Source organism: Anguilla anguilla, chromosome 3 (assembly GCF_013347855.1).
Source record: "Anguilla anguilla isolate fAngAng1 chromosome 3, fAngAng1.pri, whole genome shotgun sequence".
Lineage (NCBI taxonomy): Eukaryota > Metazoa > Chordata > Actinopteri > Anguilliformes > Anguillidae > Anguilla > Anguilla anguilla.
This window is the reverse complement of record NC_049203.1, coordinates 40514037-40534602: the sequence shown is the minus strand read 5'-3', so window position 1 is coordinate 40534602 and position 20566 is coordinate 40514037. Positions and strand designations below refer to the sequence as shown.

At 38.1% G+C, this 20566-nt stretch overlaps 1 protein-coding gene across 5 annotated transcripts in view; it reads left to right on the top strand.

Annotated features, from left to right (window-relative positions):
- LOC118223263 (thrombospondin type-1 domain-containing protein 7B-like) overlaps positions 1-20566 on the top strand; it is a 351386-nt gene that overhangs the window by 101276 nt on the left and 229544 nt on the right. For 3 of the 5 annotated variants that reach the window (XM_035409551.1, XM_035409548.1, XM_035409552.1), the window contains exon 1: positions 16633-16937. The exons of the other annotated variants lie outside the window; for them this stretch is intronic. The gene's annotated coding sequence lies outside the window, so the exon portion shown is untranslated. Of the gene's footprint in view, positions 1-16632; positions 16938-20566 lie in introns of those variants that run through there. 5 annotated transcript variants of the gene reach the window in all.

The following is a 20566-nucleotide window of genomic DNA, read 5'->3' as shown; positions in this document are numbered from 1 at the left end:
CCAAAATTGCCCTATCTCTATGAAAATCACTCACTGTATCACTATGTGTAGAGAATGCCTATGTGAGGTATATTCACTTGAGGATAACTGACTATTATGTTGGCCTGTTAAGAGCTACTTGTCATAGTTTAAGCCATAGTTCATTATGTTATAATTTTACCATGGCTGCACTGTGGCTGCACTGTGGCAATAATCAGATGGGTTTTTTGTTAGTTATTTAAAATTACAAACCAAGATAAAGTAAGCATACATACAATAACCACATTATTTTAACAGTGGACGAACTTGAAAATAATTTACTTGGACTGGAATGTTCACGTTTGAGTGGGTGGGTGTGTTGAATATTCATTGCTAAAAACCATCAACAATTCAAATCTTCCTCTCATGCCCATCCCTGATATAGTTTACTCATAGTTTTCTCAGTGCAACCTAATTGAGCGATTAAAAATCACTGCACATGTGGCCAGCGAAGGGCATCAGTCGCAGTGGGCAGGGAGACTGTGCCCCTCCATTACACTACAAGAAATGCAAAGCCACAGTCAGAAGGGCTGCCCAGGAGAGGGGAAAGGACATGAGAGAAGAAGATAAGTAAACAAGGGGAGAGAAATTGCAAGGACAGGAGAGTGGTTAGCCAGCTGATGACATAAAGCAGGCCTGCAGGGCTCCCTGTTTGGGCTCAGCGGTTCAGCGTGAGGCTGTCCAATCGCAGCACAATCCTCTGCGACAGAACCAGTCCCGTTGAGCGCCCTGCAGGGGTTGGCTATTGCCCATCTTCAGGGCTTCCCCTTTCATATGTTCCTCCACCCATGATAAAAAATGAATATGCCAAAGTATACCTGAAGTTCACTATTTTATACTCAAGAATACTTGAGGTCTAAGTCTAAAGTTTATATCAAGTATGCTTAGTGTACTATTTTCTTTACATGGACAGTCCACGCCCTGGTTTGTGTATCACTGGATGTATGATTACATTCATTATTTTGTCATATCCAAAGATCAGTGACGTACTGGAGATGAAAGATGTGTCCCTACATCTTTAGGCTAAAAGGTGAATTACTAGTGCTCTGTATGTGAATGGTACAAAATGAGCCCAATTTCTGCAGAATCATGTAGGAATGTGTGTGTGGCATCTCCCTTGAGACCAGGGCCCAGTGGGGTCTGTCACTCAGAAGTAGAAGTAATTGCCACATCGTGATCATAACTCTGTAACTGTAATGGTCATACCATGCTTAGATAAAGGTTGATTCAGGATCTCATGCCTGTGAAAGTAAACCCAAGCCAGAACTATGTGAACATAATCTCAAACCACAATCAGACCACTGTGAAAGTAACTGTCAAAGCATGGTCAAAACTCTGAAAGGAACAGTCAAATCATGATGAAAAAGAATACTCTCGCTGCCAGCCGAGGGCAGGGACGGGATGAACCTAAACGGTTTGATTATACTCATATCCCGGCTGTACATTTCTCAGAAAATAATAATTTTTTAATCATCAAACCATATGTACTTGGTTTTGTTATGGTCTTTGGCTGCCCCACTGTTGCCAACAGCACAACGGGCTACAGACCTGTTATTGGAAATTCACACTGGCTTGTATGTGACAGAAAAATGTGACAGATGTGACAAAATGACTGGTGTTGCGGAGGAAGTAGAGCTTATTTCCATGTAAGGGTATTATGAGCTGTCATATACAAGAATTCACCATTGTTTTGAGGCTTTTTTCAAGCCCATTTTCCATTGTTACAGCTTGAAGTTTTGATAAACATTCAGTAAATAATTCTGTACGATTGCATATGCCAGGTCTCTAAGCGTCACTATTCAGAAATTATTTTGTGCATTTATTTCCAAGTGTATATAACTATTGCATGGTATACCTCTGTTTCAGGGGAGACTTCTGCACTGGCCTGGCTAGTTGTCCTTGCTACTTCCTGCATGATCTCAAATCTCTTAAATTTACTACATGCCTCAGGCCACTATAGTGGGCACAATGAGTATTAAAAGCAACCACAGCATGCAGCTTGGGCCTATCACTTCAGGAGAAGGGCATGCAGGCAGTACTTTTCCTTGATATAGGCTGGCATCACTCTTCCTTTATCTTAACAAAAAGAAAGAGATAATATGACTAAGATAACCAGTTTTTCTAAAGCACATAACCCACAGGTATTTAAACTTGCATCACTATTAATATCCTTGTGAGTTTCCCATAAGAACTAGACTTATCTTCTGTGAACCTCAACTAATTGTAATTAATCACATGGTGAAGAATGAATGTAAATGTGGGTGGAATGTCAAACAAAAGAAGTCTAAGCAGCCAAGTGCACTACTACCACCTGGTACTGTACACACGGATGGATTCATTGTATTCTGCACTTTGAAATTTATGCATACATGCACACTGAACAATATTAGATGCACATTTAACAACAGCAACAACAAAAAAACATCAACTGTAGTCTTGTTGAGACCAACAACAAGGGGAATCATCTGTCAACTGGGATGTGCAAGAGCAGAAGATTTGAACAACAGATAGAGGTCATCCACAGACAAGCCATTTCCCCAAAGTTGAAAAACTGATCATGTTGTTAAAAATGTTTTTAAGCTCTGACCAAGAAGAAAGTTGTGTTGCACAGCACTTCTAAGGAACACAAAAACAGAGCATGGTTCAGACCTAACAATAAAACTCCCACCTGAGCCTTGCAAAACAAGATTGGGCAGTTGATATTCTGCTGTGTTGTATCATTCCCAGTTCCTCAATTTCTGTTCCAGAATTCTGACCTGGAGATGAAAATCTCACCAAATACTGCTGTGCTGGGCACAGCTCAAGGAGTTTTTGTTTGATGAAAGTTTAGGGGCTCAAGTTCCACAGTTGTTGAAAATGGGAAAAAGCCTTGTTGAAATTATCTGCTGGTTTGTGAGTAGAGAAATCAGCATGCATGAACCATACAATAAGATTGAACAACTACAACATTAATACTAAACACTGGCTCAGCAGACCCATTGAAAACAATAAATACCCAATGCATCACTTAGAGGAATTGTGGAGAATCCTACAATATATTACAAACCGCATGCTCTCCAAAAAAATACATTCCTTTCAACATGCACCTCATTTCTTGAGAGGATACTTGATCCTAAACAAGTGCACGCACTTCAATTGACAAACCTCCCTCTGAACTTGACTGCAGAATTTGACAATAACTGCTCTTCCGTGCTCATCAATTACACATTATTTGCAAAGGAAAATGGCATTGGGGAAGTTCTAGGACAGAGGTGAGGCAATCTTTCCAAATGTTTCCAAAATGGCCATTTTACGTACTCCATCCCATACTTGGCCATTCCAACCCATGCCATCAATGTAGTAAGATGCATCTTTGCAAATGGACAAGTTTGATGACAGGCTTCTTGTCGCTGAATGAAATGTTTCTGATTTCACTCCAGGGGAAGCAGATTTTTGATGTCAGTCTGGACAAAAAACCAAAACAAAAACAAAAAACAACAAACACAGATGCACATTAAATAAGATAAAGCTGCATTCAGAAAGACAAGGGCAGGTTTTATTAAATACTGGCATCATCAAGCAGTGAATACTGATAAAAAGGCTCTGATTAAATTCAACCACAATGCTTATACCTCACATTTTCATTTAATTTATCTCATCGGTTTTTAACTAATTTTCTTTTTTTTTTTTTAATATTTGGCCTACCTCTGGTGCAAACCAATTCATTATTATGAATAGCCCTCCATTTATCATTTTTTGTGCAGGTGATATAACTGTACTCGTTATGCATGTAAACTACTTCTCACAGATTAAAAGATCACCATTACAGCAGGACACTAAAAAATATGGTACTGCCACATGTCTGTGGTTCTAATGTCCACACTGATGGCAGCATATGACAGTTTGGGATTTTATTTATAGGGCTGTGTTTTCCAGAATCAATGTCACACAGCACAGGGGTGCAGTCAATGGTGGAGCACATGGACGTATTGGGCATGGCTCATGAATGTTGGTATTTTTGTAACCAGAGGTGAGGAACACACAGCTCGAAGTGCACAGTGCTGGAGGAAAATGGGCTTGATTATACTTATGTTATACTTATATATTATCATTTGGTGTGCTGGAGTGCTGGAGTCATTCATAGCCAAGCAAATGACCTCTTTTCATTGCCTTTAAGAGCCATGAACTTTCTGCCCAGGGTGTACTGCCAGTTTCCAGACTATTGCTGCAATGGAAGACAAAGATAAGGACATACAGTACTAATCAGATGTTTCTCGCAAGAAGGTGCAGAAATGGACTGTCAATCTTTAAAAAATTCAGTTCGAATGAAACTCATGAATAAGAGAAATCTGTTTGAATTTTTCTTCCGTCAGAATGTGAATGAAAAAATGTTTTTTATTGTCAGAATTTTAATTAAAAAATTTAATAAAACATTGCCTAAAAATTTATAGTGAATCTTGAAGTTTTATTAAACAAAAAACAAACATGTAAGATCATAATTCCGGTGACGGCAGTAAAATGACTCAATATGTGTTGCTCAAATGAAAGAAGAAATTATGACGCACAATTACATCATTAATTCACTACAATGGCATGGCTTACTCACACTAAACTAAACTGAGAGGGGGGAAAACGGGCAGTTACTGCTGGCATGCATTGCAGGCAACTTTATCCTTGGTTGTCACTTTGTCCCTGCAGATAGCATGACCTACATATTTGAACTTTACTTTTAAGCTACCTATTGTATACCCTCCAGACAAAACAATGGCATGGCTTGTTGTTTGTCGACCCCTTTGATATTGAGTGCTTCTGGATGATGTTAAGTTATCTTAGAAGCTGATGATTATTGATAAATTAACTATCTAAATTATCTTAGAAGGAAATAACTAATGCTGTCAATGCATGCGGCCTGCATATACAGCACAAGCTCCAATTATGGAAACACTGTGCAGTTTAGTTCTATTAAAACTTATCTGTGCCCTTTCTTCTGTTGTTATTTCTCGGAGCCATTTTACTCTGCAAAATGTATTCGAAATAGTTATCTTCTTGACCACAAGTGAGAATCAGTAGTTTAAAATAAAGTACAGTATACAAGCCAAAAAATGGTTTTATTTATTTGCACTTAAGATTCATTAGACTGCTCAAGTATTTTGGCATAAACTAATACAGATAGGAAAGTGTAAAGATTATTACTTGTTTAACTGCTTCTGTATCTCCCCCTTTTTTAAAACAAGCCTGAAAATTACATATCAAAAATAAAATGGTTACTATTCTTGAACCGTTTTGACTAGCATAATCCCGGTCTCTTCTGAAAGGTAACCCTTAGGGGTTTGTTTTCCAAGTGTCTAGAGTTTAGAATCACTCTAAATGTTTCTGAAAGAAAGTAAAAGAAGTTCAAACACAGTTTTTTCTCACCTAAAAGATTTTTTTTTGTATGGATACAGATACTTGTGGTGTGCCTGGTGGATTTAGAAACACAATGGAGCCACAGCCACAACACTGGACAAATGCTGGTTCAAATTTGATGACAATATCACCAAAAATGAGAATTTAGCATTGTTTAGGTGGGTTTCCAAAAAGACCACTTTGAGTCTCTAAAAGGACACTTGGTACCAAATGATATGGACATTTAAAGTATATATTGTACACTACACACTCATTGAAGACATTTTCTGAAATTAGCTCATTTTCCCCCTGCCTGTCACCTTCCCCCTCCATCTCTCTCTTCCTCCCCTCCCCACCCCCTCTCCTTGCTCTCCCCTTGGCACCTCTGGCAGCAGCAGGTCTGGAAGATAAAAACTACATTATCTCACTAGTTTACTAATCCATTGATTGAGGTTCATTGATTGAAATTTATGTCAAATACCCCACCCCCATCAACATGTCTAATGTGTTCCACAATTTTACATTCCACATTTATTATTCAAAATCAGGCCTACTCCTTATGTATTAGTGTACTTGATAGTAATAATAAATATATATTGAGAATATATTTAGATGGTCACTGATATAAAATGGTATCAAGTTGGCTTATGAATAGGCTATGAACATGCACATATTGCTTGGGAAAGCCCCGGAATGAACAATCTGATGTATGCTGGGCTGCGACTTGTGCCATAGACGTGGTCTGAGCAGGCGGAGGAGGCTAAGCAGACACCAAAATTGCAGTGCGCTGCTCGATCTTGATTGGCATACCCCCAAAAGGGGCTCTTCTCCCACTTCAACACATGGCGAATCACAATGGAAGTTCACAATGAAAATGTGCCTGCTGAAAGATAGAGCCCATGAAACGTGTAATCAAAGAAGGCTCTTCTGAGCTCACACTGATGGATGTCTGAGATGCAGGTGAAAAATCTGCTTCAGAAGAAATGGTGACCCCTGAATATGACTGATATTTTTTTCACAAAGTACATTTTGCCAAAGACTGAGGGGACATGTGCCCCCACAATGTGAATGGAAACCACAAGCTGAGGGTGTAACACACTATTACTATTAAATCTTGCCAATATGAAGACTGAGGGCTTTATTTTCCATCTCATGCATGGCGTGTTGCGAGCTGTCGCATTGTTGCACCTCCTGCGAAAGAATGTCTTGTGAGAAACATCTGATTAGTATATCATTCTCTTCCACTGCAGCGGTAGACTAAGGAAATTGGCAACGCCCTGCATAATGCGCACGGCTCTTAAAGGGAATGAAAAAAGGTTGGCTATTAACAAATTCTGCTGCATCATACCCATTGATAGTATATTCTGTATAACCCTGCCCTGTTGGCAGGTGTGCCACATGCTTTGCACTGTGTATTGCTGGTCTCTAGTCCTGAAAATACCAACAATCACGAGCCACGCCCAGTGCGCCCTGCACCTCGCCATTGACTGCGCCCATGTACCATGCAACATTGATTCCGGAAAATAGAGCCCATTGTGTTAACAAGTTGTGATGTATACTTTGCTCTGTCCTCCTGCTAAAGGTCAACTGCATTGATTTATTATTGGACCTGACTGCAGTGGATGTTTGCATATATTGTATCCAGGGATGCTGATACGTCATATGTTTTAAAGGCCCACGGATAGCAACACTCATAGCACCCTCATATGAAGCATGTAAAAAGGTCAGACTTGTATCCTTAATCACACGTGGTCATTGATTTTTTACACAGCCCTCGCCCATAGACTGCAAGTTCAGGCTTATGACTAATGCCATATGTGTGGTAGTTTATTTGTAATTACCTTTGCAGGTATCTTCTTTTTTTAAAGATTTGTGTTACTGGTAGAGGTGGGAAGTAATGTGTTACAAGTGATCTGTTATGCATATGTTGATTTTGGATGGATTTGTACTTCTCTGAATACCTTCTATAAACAATACTTTTACTCAAGTACTTTTTTAAAGGAAAGTGCTTTCTTTTTTCCCCATAATTTTTCTGTTTTGCTCCAAATGAAGCCCTTTCTAACTTTTTTCTATATAATGGTAAAACTTTACTTTCAGGTTAATAAAACTGCTCTTGTCTTTGTACTTTGTCTTTCCGATTTTAGGTTTCCAAAGGTAGCTTGAGGCAAGCCAACTAACGATAGCCCTTCAAACTTTTCCTGTTTATTATTCCAGTTCAACCAGACCTAAAACTCTTTGCCTTTCATACAAATTGTTGGGTAAGCTTCTTGCAGGCATATACTGTAGCTAGCTAGTGAGCAAGCTCACTACATAACAAACAGACTAACGTTATACAGCCATATTAGTCTGTAAATATTACTGGGAAGTCATAAATTAAATACATTGAATGCATAATTAAAATAGCATTAATATTGCTTATAGCTTGTATGTCAGACTAAGATGTTGTGCTATATAACCTAGAGAGATGTGTGCCTGTGTATTAGCTGGGGATTAAATCATATGGATGTCAGCTAGCTGCCGACAAGAAATGACTACGTTAACCCAGTTTATTTTATATTGATGTCCCATGTGAAGAACATTGCCTTTAGATTACTTAAATTTAACTATGTACAATTATACATATTCTCAAGTACAGTATAGTACACTTCAAGTATACTTCAGAATATAGTTTTTCACCTAACAGTATTAGCAGCGCATTAATTATTATGTTATTAATGTACCATTTAGTATCGTACTATTATTGTGCAATGCATGTGTAATAGCAATATATTATTCACATGTATGGCTCTCTTGTGCTTTAAAGTTATTGTAATTATATTGTAATGTGGTAGTATACTGTAACTGCTTTGCTACTACATGGGTACAGTGCTTCATTAATCTAATATAGATATACTAGTAATGTATTTCATGGGTGCAGCTATACTGTAGTAACATGTAGTCTATAATGATACTCCTGTATAATGCAGTATAAACCTAATTATCCCTGAACTACTTCTACTACTGCTGCTACTACCACTACCAGTACTATTACCACCACCACCACTACCAGTACCACTATCACTACTACAGTTTTCAGTTCTGCAACCAAAGTATTTACTATACTAATGGGTGGTAAGAAAATACTATTTTAACTGTATCACTTGAGCCTTCAACACTGCACAGTATCTAGGTCCAGTGGCAGAGTGCATATAATGGGTGGATGGATGGGCCTTAGATTTTTTTGTTGTATTATTCACAGGACACTTCAGGTTTTAACAAGTACATGTTGACCTACACCACCACAGAAATCTAATCGTTACCAACAGTTTTTATTGCCTATGAGCAACCAAGGGTCACATGTCAAGTCCCCTTAGCCTGATATCAGAATTGAACCAGTGAACAATGCCAGTCCAGCATAAACAGCCAAACAATTCTGACAAGACAGCAAGCAATTTAAGTGCCAACAATGCAGTCTCACTTGTTATCCCAAACCTGAGCAGCACATCAGGCACAACATATAGGCAATAAAATGAAACCAGTCTTAACTCACACTCATGCTTTGCATCAGTAGCCTAAATTAAATCTGATGGTGGTGTTTTTCAGCTGAACTAAATTGAAACACATTGTCCTCTCTTTAATTTCTACATTTTGAGTGCAAGGTTCATACAGTCAGTATGGATAAGTCCATGTCACTCACTTTTACTTTTAGCCCTATAGTCCTACAGTTAATCTCCAGGGCAAGTTCTACTTCTGCTATTATAGTTGATAACTTTAGTCAGCTTGCCATTTTGAATGTATGTTTTTGCACCTACTGTAAACACCATTATTAAAGCAACTCTCTGTATGTATTTTATGTATTCCTGCACTTAACCTTTTTCCACAAGTAACCTTTTGCCATTATGTCTGGTAATTGTAGTTCTAAACCCAGTTAAGATCAAAGGTTTAATGAAACAAGACAGTATAATTTTTATCAGAAAAATAGAATTTAAGAATGTCTTCTGCAGGCATCTCCAAGATGCAGGGATTTTAGAACATTCTTTTCTCCTCTCATATCTCTCCTGCAGTTTGCATCCTAGCACACAAATCCTGGCCAAAATATTTTTGGTTACTTGAAGATGAAATTGAGCTTTTAATTCAAGTATTCAAGATTCAATAGCCAGCAAAATCTTCTTCATAATATAGTGGGTGCTTTGAAAGCCTCATCCCAATTTACACAGAAAACGCCTCACATATTGGTCATTTACTGCTTGCGATGTAAAATGTGCTAGTCCACTTTGTTTTGTTGTTTCCAAAATTGACTAGAATGTATTATGAACCAAAACAAAAATGTGGCAACTTAAAGTTTTTATTCAGAATTAAGTACAAAGTATATTGTGGTTTCAATGAAAGAAGACCATGCTAGAATTCAGAAGCACTGAGTAAGAACTCTTTCTTTTAAAAAAAGCATAGGTTATCTGACCACTATTGTACAGGAATTCTTTTCTGATTATGAAATATAAAGGACATGGAACGTCATTGTAATACAATTACTCCTTTACCAGAGGACAATTTACTCCCTAATTCTTACTTTGATTCGTTTTGAAGACTATTGTATGTTTCCTTCTGGCGATTCTATTCATGGAATGCAAAATAGATTTTAGAATTTCCATGTGCAATTTTGTTCTGGTGATGGGCTTTTTCTGTCATTTCTGTAGTCATTTCCTCTTTCACAGTCTCTCGGGACTTATTATGGTAAAAGTGGGTTTTAATGGACATGCATTGTGCCTCTGGCAGCTGTTTAGAACAAGGTATTGAAATTAAGCAGTAAAAGCATGCGGTATTAATAACATACTGAAATGCTGATGATCATGAGCAATGCTAAAAAAAAATAACCGGTATTTAAAAATGAGTGCATTTATTTTAAACATAAGAAGGAAATTTTGATTAAAAAACTTTTTTGAAGAAGGGAACCTCGGGGATATAGAACTTCAAAAATTGAGTGTCATTCAAAAATATGAACTTTGACAGTGAAACCAAAATACACCTATTTGAATGCTGTATTAGCATGTTACCAGCATTATTTTCATTATTTAAAAGAGAATAAAACAGGTTGCACAAATTGCTATGAATCTTAGTTTACATTTTTTTTTACTAATAATCATAGAAGCGGTGAGTCTCATTAGAAGATTATTTTTATTAGTTAAATCTTGTGTTAGATTTCCAAATGAAAGCCTGCATCTCCTTGGCAGTGAGCCACTATTTATGTCCTCTTGCCTTCACCTTTTACTTTTGACTCCTCATATTTTGCACACACATTACCTCACCTTTACAGCATAGATGTCTCAGTTATTTCTTTAGGGCACTGACTGATTGTCATCATGCTGTACTTATATGTTAATTGATTTAGGCATTATAAATAAATCACTTTTTGTCATAAATCACTTGCATTGTTCTTTCATGCATTTCTTTGTATTGTATCTTTTGAATTGTAATTAGATATAATTATGTATTTTATGTATTCATATCATTTAGAAATCTAAAGCTACATTCCCTGCACTTTTATACTTATGAGATTGCCTTTGCATTTTCTCCAGGGTGATAAGCTCTGTGTGATAAAAATTTCAACCAAGATAATTCTTGCTTTACAGTGGAACATCACAGAATGGAATGCACCTGTTATGAAAGTTGCATAATGCTTGAGACAAAGATATATTTTTTCTTGATGTAATCAAACCAATTCACATATGGTTAAAGGGCATATTCTCAGCTTGTTTTCAAGGGTATTTTTATACACTTTGATTTCATGCAATAATTATGTAGAATTGTAGAAATTACAGAACTTTTATACATAGCCTCCCTTTCAGGGCATCATAATCTTTGGGACAAACAGCTTGACGGACGTTTCTGTTTAGTCAGGTGTGTTTAATTGCTTTCTTAGTGTAGGTATAAGATAGTTTTCAGTATCTAATCTGCATTCTTGGCTTTTGATTGCCTTGGAGTCTGTTATTGCTGTTTGTGAGAAACAGTTGTGCCAATGAGTTGTGCCAATGAAATACAAGGAAGCCATTGTGAGGCTGAGAAATAAGAAAAAAACAGTGAGAGACATTGGCCAAACCTTATGCTTAGCAAAATCCACAGTTTGGAACATCAATAAGGACTAAAAAAGCACTGGGGAGCTCAGTAATTGCAAAGGGCCTGGTAGGCCAAGGAAGACCTCTACAGCTGGTCACAGAAGAATTCTCACCTTAATAAAGAAAATCCCACAGTCACCTGTCCAACAGATCTTCAGGAGGCAGGCATGGATGTGTCAGTCACTAATGTCTGCAGAAGACAAGAACTACAGAGGCTGTGCTGCAAGATGCAAACCACTAGTTAAGACACAAAAACAGGATGGCTAGGTAACAGTTTACTTGGAAGTACCTAAAAAGCCTGCAGAGTTCTTATGAGATGAGACCAAGATTCACTTGTATCAAATGCGGAGGACAAAAATTGTTCAAGATCCAAAGCACCATCCCCCCCCCCCGCCCCCTTTCCCCCCAACTGAGAAACATGGTGGTGAGGGCATTATGATTTGGGCTTGTATGGCTGCCACAGGTACTGGCTCAACAGGGGGGGAGGGGGGGGGGGGGGGGGGGGGGGGGAGAGGCTCTGTATAGAAAGTGCTGCAATTTTCCAAAATGTACAAGTCTAAAATTTTGTTGAGTACACAGCCACATCAAGAAACATATGTCTTCATCCTAAACATTATGGAGCTCACTGTAAATATCCAAGCAAATGTTAACATTACTGTTGTCTCCTGCAGCTGGTTCTATGTCAGTCATAGAGATGTCAGCAATGGCAGAAGGTGGTGTAGCGACAACTTGGCCTAAATGACCAAAACATTTTCCCATGAATATCAGATGAAATGGGGGAAAAACATACAAGCTTGGACAATATAGTAGTGCAGACACATCCGAATAGTCAGAGTAATTGAATAGATGTGTTTATGTAATTATGAATAACTGTATACGTGAACCTGAAAGGACACATTATGTAATGAGAGGACTCTGACGTTAATTTTTGTATTTTATCTAACGCTGAATTACTTTTCCTTCAATAGCATGTTCTATGCAGGCTGCCTTTTCAGAGATCTATAGTTAGGCTTTTATATTTAAAAGGGGCGTGACATCATGTTCCAGTGCTATGTGCATTCTGACCTGACACTTTAAAGTCTGATTTCCACACAGACATGCAGCACCCTAGCTGGTGTAATAAAGAGTGCACCACTTCTCTGTGTGTGTCTCTACAGAACTACAGCAGATAAAGCCAAATGATCAGAGGTGTGTTTTTTCTGAAAAGTATAAACACATACAAAAAAGGATCCAACAATAAATGAGGTTCAACAAATTACAACTTTCTATTCTTTATCTTGTTGTTAACTGGTATTAATTTAGTATTGAATTCATAATTTTTATTTATATAATGCATTATGAACCACGTTGTTTCAACATTCTCAGGCATGTTTCATGAAAGTGACATATAGATACTTTCACCTGCAAATCACAATTATTTTAATAAAATGTTTACCATCCGCAATAAATTTGCTACAACCCTAAAATTGCCTTCCCCTTCAAAGTATGCCATTTTTGTTGCTTTTATGGAGAAGGGGAAGCCCAGTACATTTTGGACAAGAGAGAATCTTTTGTGATGAGATTATACTGTGTGACCCATTTATGCGCAACTCATTGAGGTTTAAGAATGATTGACACAACACTGCAACATATGTTGGACATTGTTCTTTTTCTTACTTTTTATTGATAGCCTAGGTGTCATTTGTAATTGCATGCAAGGATATGTACATTATGGGGAGGTTCTCATCATGCAAGTACTGTGCTCTTCAAAGTTCAATACTTGGGCAACCTGGACACTGCACCCACACCTAAACATCTTCTAAAGTTGGGCTTGTCAACATTATTTCCTTTCCTAGTTGCACAGTAGTACACACTGTATTTTTGCCTCTTTCAATTGTTACGATCAACCTTATAAGACCAAATACTGAATTAATTTCATTTGAACAATGTGTAAAAATGAGCTATGTTCACCAATCATGACCTATATTCTGTGAATGGAATGTTCCAGTGTTCATGATCACACACATTGCCACTGAAACAATAGGAGGCAGGTGGGAAATAACAGTGATTTCCAAGCCGGAAATTTACGTTTCAAGCTTGGCCTTTAAAAGGTGCATTTGTAAATGGAAATTATTTTGTCAAATACTCCAAGAACAAAGATAGAAAGTTGTGGCATCACACAGATTTTTGCTTGCATATGACATTTTTTAACAAAACAAGCAGCTTTATTACATTAGTAGTGTTATACTCAATCTAGTAATATTAAGTACTGTGAAATATATGCCCCATAATTGGCTTTGATGAATGAGGTCCATTTGTTATTTGGATCAGAAACCAACTGAAGCCAGATGCTGTGGCCGGGTGGGAGGGAAAAACTACTGTGATCTATGAGTAGAACAGATTAAACTTGCCAGCTAGCTAGCTAATTTTAGATTACTAACATTTTTGATAGTAATGGTTCACATAACATTGTGGGAATAAATCAGACAAATGTAAATCATGTAATATAAGGCTAACTAGTTCATCATAGTGTCTGGCTTTGACTACTCCTGCCAATTCATAATGGTATGCTGCTAGCCATGTTTTAAAATGACAAAAGCCAGCTCAGTTACCTAATGCGATATTTCTGTAGTTTAGCAGACCAGTTATCTAACATTGAACAGTAGAGTTTAAATGTCAAACTAAAACAGGAGCTGTGGACACCTGTCCTTCAGTGTCAGAACCAGTTCTCCATTCAAAAACTTGCTTTGAATTGGTCATTCATTATAATCACTTGACAGTCACTGTCTTTGAAGCTAGAAAAATGTATTACAGATAAATCACAATTTGTCCAAATGTCCAAAGACATGCAGGTAGGCTAATCGGAGACTCTAAATTGCCCATTAGGTATGAGTGTGTGAGGTGAGTGAATGGTGAGTGAATGGGTAGATAGAGATAGATTGGCAGCCTGTCAATTGGTGGTTTCTGCTGTTTTCAGAAACCTGAGATAATCGCAAAGACCTATATCCTTCACGGTGAAGGATACACGCAACTTTCGAATGAGACGTGCCTCGATGCATTCCTGCCTTAAAATACTGCCCGCGAAGGCAACACTTTTGCCGTTTGAGATGCAGCCACTGTTTACCTAATCTCACACAAACAGGATCAACTTTTTTTTGATCCATGCAAACATAGAATATGGGTGAAAATCGGTTTAAACCAAATCCGCTCCTGTTTAAAATTGGGGTATTTTTCGGTGAAAATCAGTAAAAACCAAAAACAATTAGCCTTAAATACAAGCCATGAAAACACCTACCATGATCCATTTAAAAATATTACACTTTCATTTATTTCTAATTCATGGTAAAGGAAAAATGACTGAATCCACGACTGGGTTTCTTTCAGCTAGAATGTGTGGATGTGCATGCATCTCTCTCTTTACATTTTTACATTTACATAAGTCATTAAAACATGCTAAATCTGGACCTGCTGTTAACAGTATTGATCTGGAAATTAAGCCAAGTAACAACAAACAATATTGGCTGTCTTTGCTCACACAAATTAAACAAGCTCTATTCGAAAGCAATGCTACCTAGCATGTCCTAAATTATTTAATGTAACTTGGCCCTGTGTTTTTTCGTCTCACCATATGAAGAGTATGAGGTCATTCAAACTTTGTGTCTCATCAAAGTGTCAAATAACAAAAATTGTCTCATGGAAGAAGAATGAATGTTTTAAACAGCTGATGAAAACATACACTCCAGAACAGATATGTTCATAGTTGGCTCTTAAGTTATTTTACTAAATATTCTTGTAGATACTGTAGATAGACAAAGATAAATAAAAATAAACAAAAATTTTCTAGCAGCATACAGTAGATCAGCACATACATTTGCAAAGAGACTTCCATACAACCATAGAATCATTACACTATAGAAAATCAAATATTGATTGTAATAATCAATATTAAATAAATATTGACTATTACAAAACTATCCAGACATATATTTGCCCCATTACTGTACTGTATGTTTGTGGGACAGATAAAGTATGTACAATAGTATAATTTATTTTACAATGTAAAATAATAAATAAATAAAAAATAATAATACATTTTATTCATGATGTGCTTTTCGAAACCCAAAGCACCTGATGCACAGAATTGTTCAAACATATAGTGTACTTTTAAAAAGAATTTTTTTACAATTTTAAAATATAACACAGCTCAGTTTCAGATTGTTTCCACTATAAATTATTTTAATTTCACACTTTTATGTGACACATAAACATTTAATGTCCAGATGGTAAGATGGAAAAACACAGGGCCAAGTTACACAGAATAATTTAGGAAATATTGAGTAGCAGTGCTTTGAAATATAGTTAATTTAATTTGAGAAAAGATAGCCAGTATTGTTTGTTGTAACTTGGCTTCATTTTGATATAAAGACTTTTTATGGCATGCCTAGATTTAGCAAGTTTTAAGGACTTATATAGTCCTTTGTATGCATGAGTATACAAAGCACTCTTAAATGTACAGTGTCCGAAGGACTTTACCTCCCAGTTTTTATTACATTGAAGCATAGACGTGGGTTCTTTCATTTACATTATAGACGCCAGATTCTTAATACACAGCTGAGGGTCCATTAGAATCAATCAGATCAACCATTCAATTACATTATTCAAATAAATAAATAAATAAATAATCGGAGTATTGCTCGAATCGTTAACAAAAATGAAAAAGTTTCTATCAATCGTGAACTGCACGAGAAAGGGCGGCGAAGGTTCGGTGAAATGCATATGATATCATGATGGAATTACTATACAGCAAGAGCTCAAATTGGTGATTTGAGAATAGCCTAACCGGGGGCAAAAACTTAACTCGTAAACCGGAATTATAGTGAGAGTTTAATATCCTTGCCGTTTCTGTCTTTCGCTGAAAACTATTTTGAAGGTTAAATTAGTAACTTTTAAATTAGTTACTTTACGACGAGAAGACTGAGACCGGGTAAGCAGCTGACAATAATGGAAATAATGAAGAATTTACTACACGCAGAGGGAACGATTTAAAAAAAATTAAAATGGAAAAGAATACTGGGGCGCGTTGTAAGACTGTGGGGATGCTACGGGGCGTTAGCGGGAGAGAGGAGGATTGTTGGTATAAGATAAAGCAAGCGCAATAGCGCGTGGAACACTGAGGAGCGCGGAACAGAGGGACAGAGCTCACTGGACGTAAGAGAAAAGAGGTAGCTGCAAGGAGATAGTGGTAGGTAAGGCGGGGGTGGGGGGAGAGACAGTGAGGCCGGGTAAATGGGAATCATTCCCGTTAGCCAATGAGTTTAAAGACAGAAGCAGATGTCATTAGACGGAGAAGTACCACCTCCAGGAGCTGGAGCAACCCCTCTGTGAAAAGCGTGTAATGAGAGCCGCGCTGTCACATTGGCAGCAGCTGTATCATTGTTGCGGGGCGCACATTCACTCTCCCAGCAGCGGGAAGTGGCAACGGCGCAGGTATGTCCCCACGCTCTCCTCCTTGCAGTAAATATGTGCTGAAGTGTTCAGATAGAAAGATGACTTTTCTTTTATTTTTCGTTCTCTACCTCCTGAGTGCCCTCTGTTTACGAGAACGGGTGTGAATTAGCATGCTGTCCTCAATCAGTAAGACAAGAGCAAGTTGAGAGCTTAAATCAAACAGTTATTGTTATTGATACAAATACAGAAGTCGTTACGTAAGCGCTTTTATTGACGGTAACCTGAAACTCATATTACGAAAACTAACGAGGCGCGCTTTTGGAGGTATGGAGTAGAATGGAGAGGAAACAATTACGGCGAGCTGATGTTTTTGGAGGAATGAATTACAGGTTAGATGTAAGTATTAATTAATTGAGTGCATGCACTTTACCGAGCCGCTAGTCAGACGATATAGGGGTAACACAAACCCAGGTGTCCGCTCTTGGTCAGGTGGTGAGTCAATCTCGGCACCGTTGCGGGACTCCCTCACTACCTCAGCTACTATGCTGAAGTTAAAACCCGATCGCTTTGATCGTGACTCTTAGGGGAAACAGGAAATGATAGCGGACTAAATCCATCTTTTGCGCGATGGGTGATTATATTTCAAAGTACTGGATAGGCCTATTAAAATAATTTGGGCTACTGCTAATTTAGGTCCCATCTCTCATTCCGTGCCTAACCGGTTTTCTCTAAAGCATGCCAGGTAGACGGATCGGAATAGCAGGCATTTCCTTTATGTGACTCTCAACCAGCAAAAAAAGCTTATAGGCTACGTGCTTCTGGAAAACATTTTTTTCCCGCAGGCTGTGCTTGTCATTAGTTGTAACTCTCTGTGCATGGAACATTAACTCACAATATGCAGGAGGGGAGGAGGAAGGCAAATTAGATTTGGCTTTTTACTGCCACTGAGGAAAGGCTTTGGACAATACGAACTGAAATTGTATGCACATTATTGCAGCAATTCATGTTTTTTAAAAAAGGGTAATACTAACTTAAAATTAACATTTAAGCGGATTGATTTTGATGAATTTTTCTCTGGTAGTCTAGCCAATATGTCAAATAGGATATTTTATAGTTTTGGTGAAAAATTAGTGTTATTAGAAATGTAACAATTCAAAAGGAGTTTATGTGCCCCTGGCTATTTTGTAGCTTTCAAAAGGAAATCAGTTGTTAAATACAGCATGTGGACAAATATCCATAATATTCTCATCCAGTGATGATTAGGGTACTATGGTATTTATCAATCAAAAACATCTACAAGCCATTTGAAGTGTTTAAAGAACCAAACAAGCAGAGAAACATATGGTGCTCATTTTTTGTTTCAGTGAAACTTTTAATTACATTTTCCAACAAGGTTGATTGAGGCGTGTGCATACCTGGAATAAGCAGTCCCTTTGCTAACTGCACCAGATGTGCCTTTATGTATTCAATTCACATATTTTCTTTGTTTAACGCAAGCCAGGTGTCAGTATGATTAATATGAGCATTAGTGGGGCTTCAGGACGGCACAGCTACCTCAGGTAACGAGAGGACTCCAGTCAATCTTCTGGGAAATGTAGGCAGACTCACACTCAGTTAACTCTTAATGATAAATGGGGGAGTGCACCATGGATGTAAAGTAAAAATCAAATTCTGGCTGAAAATAGCTCCAAGTGTTTCATACTTGTGTTGTGCTTCATAACTAATGGAAGAGAGCACTTATATTTTATTTATGTCAGAGTTAATAGGCCATAATGTAGTCAATGTCTAATGGCAGTACATAGCCTACTCTTACCATCTACACAGAATGAAAGCAACCTCTTAACTTTATGCTTTGCATTGCATTGTTGGCTTGAACATTAAGAGCACTGGGTCTGAATTTGTGCTGAGATTCAGTTCTTCGTCTAGCCCGGTCTTTGTCCTCCCTGCTGATTTGGTGCGAGATTAGCAGGACGTGTAGGCTGCTCTCTGTAGGCTCTGTTTATTCAGGTCTGAGACAAGAGACAACTTGCCCACATCTTGCATTTGCAGCTGCAGCAGGTTTGCCTTTTTTCTCATTAGCGCTGGAGGACTGCACGCCATAATGCTGCTAATTGTCATGTGGATACCTTACTGCAGCACTGTCACGGAATTGTGCTGTGCCCCAGCTTTCCAGTCTCGTGGCGTTGAGAGCGACTGCAGTGAAATGAAAAGCGGTCTCAGATGTGCGGTGAGCTCTTATCCTGCTTTAGATGCCTCTATTCAGAGTGGAGAGTTTCAAGCCATACAGTTCCCAAATTAAGAAAAAAGGCAGAATGCAAGCTGGCACAATGTTTTGAAGCTGCGAGGGGGTTATTTTCAAAGACTGTGCTGTTCTGCATTTCACTTTTTTTTTTGAACTGGCTGTGAGCGGCTTTAAGTGTGATGCTCTGGGTGTGTACGGGGATCTTGAATGCCACACATAAAGAAGACAGACTGCTGTGACTCAGTCCCAGTCGTAGTAAAGAGTGGTGTTGTGAATCACCCACAGCGAACCAGCTGGAGCCTCTCCCCAGTGAATTGTCCTGTCACATGACCCAAGATGATATCGTTTTTCTGCTGCCAGCAGGATCGCACGTAAACTATTGATCTATACCTGACGCTAATATTTTGGGCAGCGTTGAGTGTGAAGTACATGGATTTTAATTGGCTTCCCTGTCTGACTCATGGCCTTCCTCTTCAGACAGACATGAGGAAGAGGAGAGTGAGCAAGACTTAATAAATCACTTCTGACAATTAGCTGCTCGCATAATGCTCGCAGTGCCATGGAAGAAATAGGATGGCAGCCACTGAATCCTTGATAAATCCAATAAAAAGTTAATTGTAGACCTTTTCAGAGACCTCTGATTTAGTGGGATGCGTTAATACAGAGCAAAATGGTAATAAACCACACGGTCCAGTCGCTGTGTTTAGGAAGCACTGCATTGAGTGTTCATTTCAGCGTTCATCAACCTTCGCACTCCCAACCTAAGCAATCTTACGCACATGGATGCACGTGCATGTTGACCCATACATGTGCTAACTGGCTCACATGCATGCCAACCTACTGACGGACTTTAAAGTAGCCGTAATGGTAGCTGCAGATATACTGAACAAGTGCTTATGTCTGAATTGAACAGTTGTATTGTTACTATACATTCCAAACCATGTGGCTTTTCACTTTAGATTCCCGTATGTTGTTTGGAATACCCTTTTCTGCAGTATTTTGGGTGATTTGTTCATTCTCAGCTATTTGACCCCCTCTTCTCTCCTCCCCACCTCTCTTGCCAACTATGCTATTACTGTAGGAATCATGCTGTAACAGTCATCTCAGAATGATTGTTCAGGGTTATATAAATGATGCTATTCTGATCATTAGCAGGAGTCAATGCAAAGTCACACTTTTGCTGGTCTTTTTAAAGAGCTGTAGCCTATTTCTCACATTCCACAGGCAGCTTTTCTCATTTGACTAGTTGGTTTAAATATCAGTTGCTATTATTCTTCATATAAAAAAAAACTCACTTTATATTAACCTGCTTCATTTGACCTTTAACAGCCAGATGTAAAAGTTGGATGTTGTGTATTAAGCTACTGAATACCAGTAGCAAGTAGTATATTTTAGTGTGTTATCACAGTACATCATGCCCTGCAGA